Raw genomic sequence first — 10,338 nt, forward strand, 5'->3', positions numbered from 1 at the left:
TACAAAAATACTAGTACATTAAAAGGATTACATACTACAGTCAGAAGAGATTTACCCCAAGGATACTAGTGTGTTTTTACATACACAAATCACTACACATGACATGCTATAACAACCAAAGTGCAAAAATCGTGTGTCATTCTCAATAGATGTAGAAAAGGCACTTGATAAAAATTAAGAGTCTTTCATAATAGGAACTCTGAACAAATCAGGTACACAATAATGTAACAAAGGACATATACAACAAGCCAACAGCTGACACAATATTGAATGTGGAGAGGCTGAAGAATTCTTCTCCAAGATCTGGAATAACACAAAATGATCACTTTAAGCATTTCTAATTCTTTTGACAGGCAGAGTGGACAGTGAGAGAGAGAGAGACAGAGAGGAAGGTCTTCCTTTTGCCGTTGGTTCACCCTCCAGTGGCCACCGTGGCCAGCGTGCTGTGGCCGGCATACCGCGCTGATCCGATGGCAGGAGCCAGGTACTTATCCTGGTCTCCCATGGGGTGCAGGGCCCAAGCACTTGGGCCATCCTCCACTGCACTCCCTGGCCACAGTAGAGAGCTGGCCTGGAAGAGGGGCAACCGGGACAGAATCTGGTGCCCCAACAGGGACTAGAACCTGGTGTGCCGGCACCGCAAGGTGGAGGATTAGCCTAGTGAGCCGCGGCACCTGCCAAGCATTTCTATTTAAGATAGTATGAAAAATCATGTAGCAATTAGGTAAGAGAAAGAAATAGACATTCAAATTGGAACAAAGGAAGTCAAATTGTCACTGGTGGGAGATGACATGAGCACATACATAGAAAACATCACATACTCTAACAAAGATCTTTTAGAATTAATAAAACAAATTTGCAAAATAAAATGTCAAAATATAAAAATCAGTAGCAGTGATTTATACTAATAGCAAGTTATCTGAAAAATTTTAAAACTATTCTTATTTCCAATTACTATAAAAATACCAACCTAGGACTCAGTTCAACCAATAAAGTAAAAAATCTCGACAATGAGACCTAGAAAACACTGATGAAAGAAATTGAAAAGGCACAAAAGAAATGAAGACATCTATGGCCATAGATTGGAAGAATAGATATCAGTAAATGATCATATTAACCAAGGCTGCATAACGATTTATGCAATTCTTATCAAAATGCCAATGGCATTTTCATAGAACTAGAAAAAATATTAAAATTAATTTAAACACATGAAAGAGCCCCAAATAGCCAAAAATATGTTGAATAAAAAGAATACAACAGGATATATTTATATTACCCAAATTTAAAATATTTTTCAAAGCAAAGTAACAATGAGGTTTCCTCTCACTCCAGTTAAAATGGCTCTCATGTGGATATCAACAAACAACAAATACTAGTGAGGATATGGGGAAAAGGTACCCTAATCCACTCTTATGGGATGTGAACTGCTCTAGCCACTGTGAAAGACAGTATGGAGATACCTCAGAAATCCAAATATAGACCTACCATATGATCCAGCCATCCTATTCAGTGGAATTTACCCAAACTTCCAGAAATCAGCATATGAAGGAGTTATCTGTACCCCTATGTTCATTGCAGCATAATTCACAATAGCTAAGACTGGCAATCAACTCAGATGTCCATCAGTTTTTTTTTTTTTTTTGACAGGCAGAGTGGACAGTGAGAGAGAGAGAGACAGAGAGAAAGGTCTTCCTTTACAGTTGGTTCACCCTCCAATGGCCACTGCGGCCAGTGTGCTGCGGCCAGTGCACTGCGCTGATCCAATGGCAGGAGCCAGGTACTTATCCTGGTCTCCCATGGGGTGCAGGGCCCAAGCACTTGGGCCATCCTCCACTGCACTCTCGGGCCATAGCAGAGAGCTGGCCTGGAAGAGGGGCAACCGGGACAGAATCTGGTGCCCCGACAAGGACTAGAACCCGGTGTGCCAGTGCCGCAAGGCAGAGGATTAACCTAGTGAGCCACGGCACCAGCCTCCATCAGGTTTTGACTAGAAAAAGAAACTATGCAATATATACACTATGCAGTATCCTGTATTTTGCAACAAGATGGGCACTATCAAAACCATTTTACTAAGTGAAATAAGCCAGTCCATAAAGGACTGATATCATATGTTTTCCTTGATCTGAGATAACTAATAGAATGCCTGAAATGCAATGTAGTGAAATAGACATTTTGAGATTTGATTATTTTATAGCTTCTGTCTCTCCCATTAAGGAACAGTGTTTTTTTTTGTTTTTCCTCTTCATACTATTTGTTGAATTCTTTTGTTTTGTGTAAGGTTAACTATATGATCTTTAAGTAAATTGAACATAGATCTTGGTAAAAATTAGGAGTGGGAATGTAAGAAGAAAGAGGAAGAAGGTTTGGAGTTTGGGCAGGAAATAGGGTAGGGATGAGTATCACTATGTTTCTAAATCTGTATATAGGAAATACATGATATTTGTATAACAAACAAAATTTAAAAAATAGAGACTTATTTCCATTGGGCATGTGTGTATATATACATATATATATATATATATATATAGGGGATATATATAAGCCCAATGGAAATAAGTGTATATATGTGTATATGTATATGTGTGTATATATATACAAGTGTGTATATATATATGTGTATATATATAGGGGATATATATATATACATGCCCAATGGAAATAATGGATATATATATCTATATCCCATATATATATATCTATATATATCTATATATCTCCAATAGTGGCATTGCTGGAACATGTAGTAGTTCTTTCAGATTTTTTAGGAATATTAATCCCTTTTTTTTGGGATGTACTTAATTACATTGCCACCAAAGTACACAAAGATGCCCCTTTCTCCTCATCCTCTCCATCACTCATTGTCTTTGTCTTTTGGGTAAAAGGCAATATACTTAGAATAAAATAATAGCTTATTGTAGCTTTCGATTAGTTATAGTGAGCCTTTATTCATTACCCTGTTTTTCATTTCTACATCTTCCTTTGAGAGATTTGTGTTTAAATGTGTTGTTCATTTATAAATTGTATTTTTTTGCTATCAAACTGAGTTTCTCATATGTATTAATCATTAGCACCTTTTCAGATATATTGATTATAAATATTTTCTCCCATTTTTTTGAATTTATCTTTTTATTTTTAGAAATTGTTGCTTCATTTCTTAAAATGTTATATAAGTTATACAAGTTTCATGTATTTGATACACAAAGATTTAGGAACATAGTAATACACCCACCCTAACCTCCTTCCTGCCCATGCTCAAACAATTTTTTCTCTTCATTCTCCCATTCCCACTCTTAATTTTTATAAAGATCTATTTTCCATTTACTGAATGATCATAAAGTTAACCCTACATTAAGTGAAAGAGTTCAGCAAATTGTATGAAGAAAATGATGCTGTCCCTCAACAGAAGAGACAAGGCTGTAAATAATCATCAAATCTCAAAATGTCCATTTCATATAATACATTATATTTTAGATACACTATTAACACTGATCAGGGAAAATATATGATATCTGTCATTTTGTTTCTGAATTATTTCACTTAAAAATAGTTTCCAGTTGTGCCCATCTAGTTGCAAAAGTGGGAAGCCACATCATATGGTAGGTCTATAGTCAGATTTCTGAGATATCTCCATACTGTCTTCCAGAGTGGTTACACCAGTTTACATTCCCATCAACAGAGGACAAAATAAGTCTTTTGAAGATATATTTGCTTTCCCATGTTTATTACAGAACAATTTTCAGCAATTAAGAAATGGAGACAACCTAAGTGTCCATTCACTGATGAATGAATAAGGAAAATATGATACATATAACCAGTGGAATACTATTATGCCATTAAATGATTTAAATCTTTTCATATGTAAGAAGATTGGAGGTACAGGTAATTATTTTAAGTGAAATAAGCCAAGCATAGAAAGACAAGCATTGCATGATTTCACTCATGTGGAATCTAAATGGTTGATCTAATGTAAATTAGGTATATAATGGTGGTTACCAGAGTCTGGGGAGTGTAGGGGGGAAGTGAAGGATGGAGAAAAAATGATAAACTGATACTAAGCCATAGCTAGATAGGAGAAAGAATTTCTGGTGTTCTATTGTATAGTCGATTGACTATAGATAATGACAATGTATTATACATTATTCTAAAATAAACTGGGTGAAGGTTGATTGACTATAGATAATGACAATGTATTATACATTATTCTAAAACAAACTGGGTGAAGGGCTTTTCAATATTTTCTCCATAAAGAAATTATGTTTGAGGAGGTAGATATGTTAGCCCTGATTATACATTAAATTATAAATATATACAAATATCAAATCATAACATGATATTCCATAAATATGTATAAATTTTTGTGCTCATTAACAAAAATTTTTTCAAATTATTACAGAGGACGAAGGAAGGAGAGGGAGGGAGAAGCACATGGGAAGAGGGGAGAAGGGAGAAGGTAGAATCAGGAGGAGGGGAAAGGAAAGTGATGGAGGAGAGCAGGGTGGAAGGAATTAAAGAAGGCAATCAAAGCCAAATATTAAGATTAAAAACAAATGGTGTACAAGAAAATATTGTTACCAGCTTTGTGCAGACAAAATGGAAATATATAAATTCATGCAAATAGAGATAAAATATTAAAATGCACCTCTTTTTCAACATTCATTGATTCATTAATTCATTTATTAATTTTATTAAATTATACAATTTGTATTATCCTATGCCAAAAATTGGAGGAGAGTAAAAAAGACATTGTTGTTTCAAATGAGATACTGTCACTGAGAATGATATTACATTTCCTTTTTAAAAGATTTATTTTATTTATTTGAAAGGTAGAGTTACAGAGAAAAGGAGAGAAAGAGAGATCTTTCACCCACTGGTTCACTACTCAAATGATTGCAATGACTGGGCCTGGGTCACTCTGAAGCCAGGAGATTCATCTGAGGCTTCCATGTGGATGCAAGGGCCCAAGGACTTTGGCCATCTTCTGCTACTATCCTAGGTGCATTATCAGGGAGCTGAATCAAAAAAGAAGCAGTCAAAGCTAGTGCCACTATAAAGCAGCAGTTTTACCTGCTAAGCCACAATGCTGCCCTTTTTGATATCTTTAAAATCATCTTCACTATATTTTCAATATCAGGTAAACAATTGATTGTTTTAAATTAAACTGTCACTACACTGATTGGTTGCTTGCAAAAAGTAAAAGAAAAATTTTTCTTAATAAAGATAGGATCATTCAGAACCTCAAATTATGTCTGCATTTTTTTTCATGCAAAGTATCTAAAATACAACTTAGATTTAATAGACATGCTGGGAAGAAAGATATATATGAAACAGAATGACTGGAGATCTATATATTGGAGTTACCAAGACTAGAATATAGATAACTGACAAATATTCAAGATTCATGATAAAACAGTTTTCACAGAGAAATAAAAATTTAGTATAAAAAATCACATAGAAATACTTAACACAAAAACAGAAAGACTAAAATAAGTCAGTGAATGAGATTAATAACAGTTTAGAAAAAGCTAACGTGAAAGAGAAGTGGAATACTTGCTGGCCTTCAGAATTCATGGAGGATTGGCTCCAATGCCACTCACAGATTTCCAAATTCATGGATTTCTAAATCTCTTATATAAAATGGCATAGTATTTATACATAACATATTCACATCTTCTGGTACACCTTAAATCATCTAGATTTACTTAAATACCTAATAAAATGTAAATGCTATGAAAATAATTATTGTATTATTGAAAGAATAATGTCAAGAAATATTTTTTGACAGGCAGAGTGGACAGTGAGAGAGACAGAGATAAAGGTCTTTCTTTTCCATTGGTTCCCCCCCAAAATGGCTGCTATGGCTGGCACGTTGTGGCCAGCGCACCGCACCGATCTGAAGCCAGGAGCCTGGTGCTTCTTCTGGTCTCCCATGCAGGTGCAGGGCCCAAGCACTTGGGCCATCCTCGACTGCCTTCCCAGGCCACAGCAGAGAGCTGGACTGGAAGAGGAGCAACTGGGACTAGAACCCGGGGTGCTGGCACCGCAGGTGGAGGATTAGCCTAGTGAGCAGCCGCACTGGCCAACAAGAAATCTTTGAATGTACAATTAAATCTAACATGTAGATTTCATTTTTTTGAAAAATTTTTATTTTAATTGTTTTACTTTTCCAAATGCAATTTTTAGGTATAATCACTTAGGTGCTTAAATGAATACATAAAAGACCCAGAGGGGATCTTACCAGTACTCTAACAAGGTGAAGTATACAAATCCCTCTTTTTCCCCTAGCTTCCAGCTTTGCAAGAGGGAACACCTAACAAAATTCAATTCAGTATATCGCTATACTAGTTCTGTGCTTTGAAAAAATATCTGGTGACATATGAGTCTGATACATCAAATGCTGCTCTTTCCCTTAAGACTTCTAACAATAGTTATCATTTCTAGTGTGGCACTTCAGGATAATGAATAATGACCAAGGGATAAAAAACTTTAAGGTAAAAGCAAGACTATATCATGTCTTCCCAGATTTTTTGAAGCAGATTGTCAAATTCTTAAAAAAAAAAGTTTGAAAAAGACTGCTGCTATATTGTTCAAAGAATTGCTTTCCTATAAAATGGACTTGGCCTATGTAGCTCATTCCATAAACACATTTAATATAAAACTCTTCATATTTTTAGCAAGGATAAGTAATTTTAAAGATAAGTAATGGAGTTTTTATTCCATTGTCCTCTGGTATTTTAGTTTATCTTTATTGAATATTTTTCTAACAAACATTTTGAACAGTTTATTATCATTTTCTCTTTGATTACCTACCAGTTACTTAACTATGTGTTTTTGTTTTGTTTTGTCTTGTTTTAAAGACAGAGTTACAGAGAGAAGTAGAGACACAGAGAGAGAGAGAGATCTGGTTCACCCCCCGCAATGGGCAGAGCTGCGCCGATCTGAAGCTAGGAACCAGGAGCTTCTTTCAGGTCTCCCACATGGGTGCAGGGGCCCAAGGACTTGGACCATCTTCTTCTGCTATCCCAAGCCATAGCAGAGAGCTGAATCAGAAGAGGAGAGCTGGGACTAGAACCGGTGCCCATATGGGATGTCAGTGCTTCAAGCCAGGGCTTTAACCCACTGCACCACAGTGCAGGCCCCTCAACTTTTCTTTTCAACATCACAAATACAATAGCTTAGAGTTAGCCTTTCTGCTTTTGTTTTTGAAAGTAGATCCTGGAGATATTTAGAGTCCTAACTGGAGATCTAGCAATTAAATAATATAATTTAATGATACACCACTGTCTCCTGTTTTCTTTTTTAAATTTATTTGACAGGAATAGTTATAGACAGTGAGAGAAAAAGAAAGAGAGAAAGGTCTTCACTCCCCAAATGGCCGCTAAAGCTGGTGCTGTGACTGAAAGAGCTGGACTGGAAGAAGAGCAACTGGGACTAGAACCCGGCACCCATATGGGATACCAGCACAGCAGGTGGAGGATTAACCAAGTGAGCCATGGCGCCGGCCCCAACTACGTGGTTTTAAAAGGTAATCTGCTTTAAATTCTCAAAGTCAATACTAAAAAAAGTATAGAGCTTATCCTAATTGTTAACATTTACAAAACGTATAGTTCATTCAAATAAAAAATAATACTTTTTTTGTAAATAATGCATACAAAGCACAAGAGCTTCTTAGTATATTGAGTGAAGCCAAACATTTTGACATCAACAAAAACATCTTTTTATCTTAAACTAAATTTTCAAACAGCATGCCATTTAGTTCATACTGAACTAAATTTCCAAAACAATATGATTTTTGTTTAATGATTTGCATAATTTAATCTTGATAGGTACTTCAGGAAACATATAGTTTTACTGTCATAGTTTTGATGAGAAGACATAATAAAAATAATATAGATACCACTGGAGGATTAACAGGACAAATAATAGAGATGTTACAGAAGGGCAAATCCATTGAACCGAAAGGAATTCTTAACAGAAGTTCAATACTTTTACTAAGTTCAATAGGAGAAATGACCAAAAAATATGTTTGTAAAAACCTAAGCCCACAAAAGTGTATCAGAATTCAATCTTAATAATATTGCAGATTTTCCTCCAATTACAAAAATCAGGAAAGATGAAAGGTGTTTCTGATTTAGAATTATTTTCTAAGAACATTGGATTCATTCTCAGAAATGTGTTCTAGCCATTTGCTTGATCAGAAAGCTCCAGCTTCAATGTTCATACTTATTTTCTAATGGGGAGCAAAGTCTAGAAGTAATTAAAGTCTGATAAAAATGGATGGTGATCTTCAAGTACAGGCTATTTGGACTTTGTAATGAAGTCATAGTGATGACAGGTCACTATGTCTGAGGTTCATTTCCTATCAGAAGGAAAAGTAAAAGAAGTCTGGTTTATTTCCCCTACCTTCTTAACAATAACTAATAGATTTTACAAATCAAACACCTTATAATGTGACATGAAATCCTTTAAATCTGAAACAATATCTTAACAGTCTCAATTTTTGAAATAAAAATCAGATAATCAATGAAGTTTTTAAGTAATAAACTGTGCTACCCACATTATTTAGGTGAAAACTGGCTCATGAATTTAGGCTGAGTTTTCAATAGAAGATATTTCTTCTTTGATTCATATACAATAAAACATTTTAATATTTAATAAGAATCTCTGTTTCTGTATATTGGATCCAAAGTGTGTTATGTTTTAAGTAACAACTTGCAGACAATTAACTCATATTCTGGATATCCAAATGGTGCCTTCATATGGGAGCCTTTCATCCACGTACAGCATCGATACTTTAATAAAGCATGAATTTACTTTGCTTGAGGATTAAGTCTCATTCTCCATGGTTAATACAGGATTGCTCATAGGATCTTTGCCTCTTCCAGGGCTTATGTTGCTTTCTGTCCAAGACTGCGAGTCAGTGAGAAGGTGGCTCTGGAATTCTCTCTATGGATTTGCAGGAACTGATGGTTTTCAGGATTTTTAGCTGTTGAATTCAGTCCTGCAGGAGTAGATGGTTGTTCAGGATCCTGGTTAACAAGGCAAGTTGGGAAGGAACAGCCATCAGACAGATGTGAAAAAATGGGTAACAACCAGTACTTCTTCTCATCACCAAAAACTTGTCTCATTATTTTTACTGAGACCTAAGCTGAATCCATTCTTATTGGTTCCATGTCAAGATACTGGACTCCTGAATGCCTCTAATGTAGATTTATTTTTGCCGACTAGCCAACAATGATAGCCAAATAGAGAAGATAAACTGACAGAAAACTAGCTGCAGCAAAGAATAGAAACAGCATATGGAACTTGGCTTGAGTCTCTGGTAGACCACTTGTCCAAAATTTGACAATATACTGTAAGTCTGTAGCAGTGATAAAAAGGCAGTACAGCAGATAATAAGCCAGGAAAAGGAGGAAGAATTTATAATCTGAAATTCCCACACAATTGTTCACCCATGGGCAATGATGATCCATCTTCAAAATACATTTATTGCAGATGGAACAATGATGGCAGTGATCTGGTTTTATAAGTTGGCATCTGTCACAGTAGCGGATGGCTCCAGTCATGGTCCTGGTAAAAATGGGAAGATCCTTGGCTGCTCGCCTAAGAACTTCCTGATGGGGTTGTCCTCTTGGCTCTCCAACAATTCTTTCTCTGCATAAGAGAGATGGAATTCTTTGGAAGGATCCATTGGTAATATATAGTTTTGCAGTAAGACCTGACAAACATCGCAAAAAGTAGATGATAAGCCAATAAGCACACAACTTGTTCGCCAGTGTTTTCCATGGAAACTAGGCAGAGCTGGATGGTGGAGGCATAGTAGGACCAGCCCTGGAGGAGGCTGATGAACACCGCTGGGATCCAGGACAGCACCCACCACAACACACGCCGGTACCACCGCCTGATGCTGCGTGGGCCCGAGGGCGCCATCTTCCAGTGACATCCACTTGCCCAGCTCTGGCCTTGGGGCGGGCTGGCCATGCCCGGCGCTCCCCAGCAGGACAGGACTGGGGGTGGGGGCTAGTTGTGCTGTGGCCACTGCCGCCGCCATTGTGGACACCCGTCTCCTCAGCCCAGCGGAGGCTGCAGCCACAGGAGGAGGAGGCAGAGAAGGAAGCTCTACATGTAAATTTAAAAATGTATTTTCTGTCGATTTTTTTTGCTGAACACATGGACGCATAATCTGTTTATAGAAAGCCAAATCCAAGAGAGAATAAAATATTCAGTCTTAAAATGGGGAGAAAATAAAAGATGAAAAATGACAATGATGTATGAATTAAATAAGTCACAGAGAAACTGCTGACATTTTTAAATTGTAGGCCCAAGTGGAAAGGATTAAAA

The 10,338-nt window shown here is 36.5% G+C and overlaps 1 pseudogene; it reads right to left on the minus strand.

Annotated features, from left to right (window-relative positions):
- Window positions 1-8,823: 8,823 nt before the first annotated feature.
- LOC149122889 (palmitoyltransferase ZDHHC2 pseudogene) lies at window positions 8,824-9,930 on the minus strand (annotated as a pseudogene).
- Window positions 9,931-10,338: the final 408 nt, after the last annotated feature.

The sequence above is a fragment of the Oryctolagus cuniculus genome, chromosome 13, assembly GCF_051225735.1.
Source record: "Oryctolagus cuniculus isolate XC-2025 breed Fujian yellow rabbit chromosome 13, ASM5122573v1, whole genome shotgun sequence".
NCBI lineage: Eukaryota > Metazoa > Chordata > Mammalia > Lagomorpha > Leporidae > Oryctolagus > Oryctolagus cuniculus.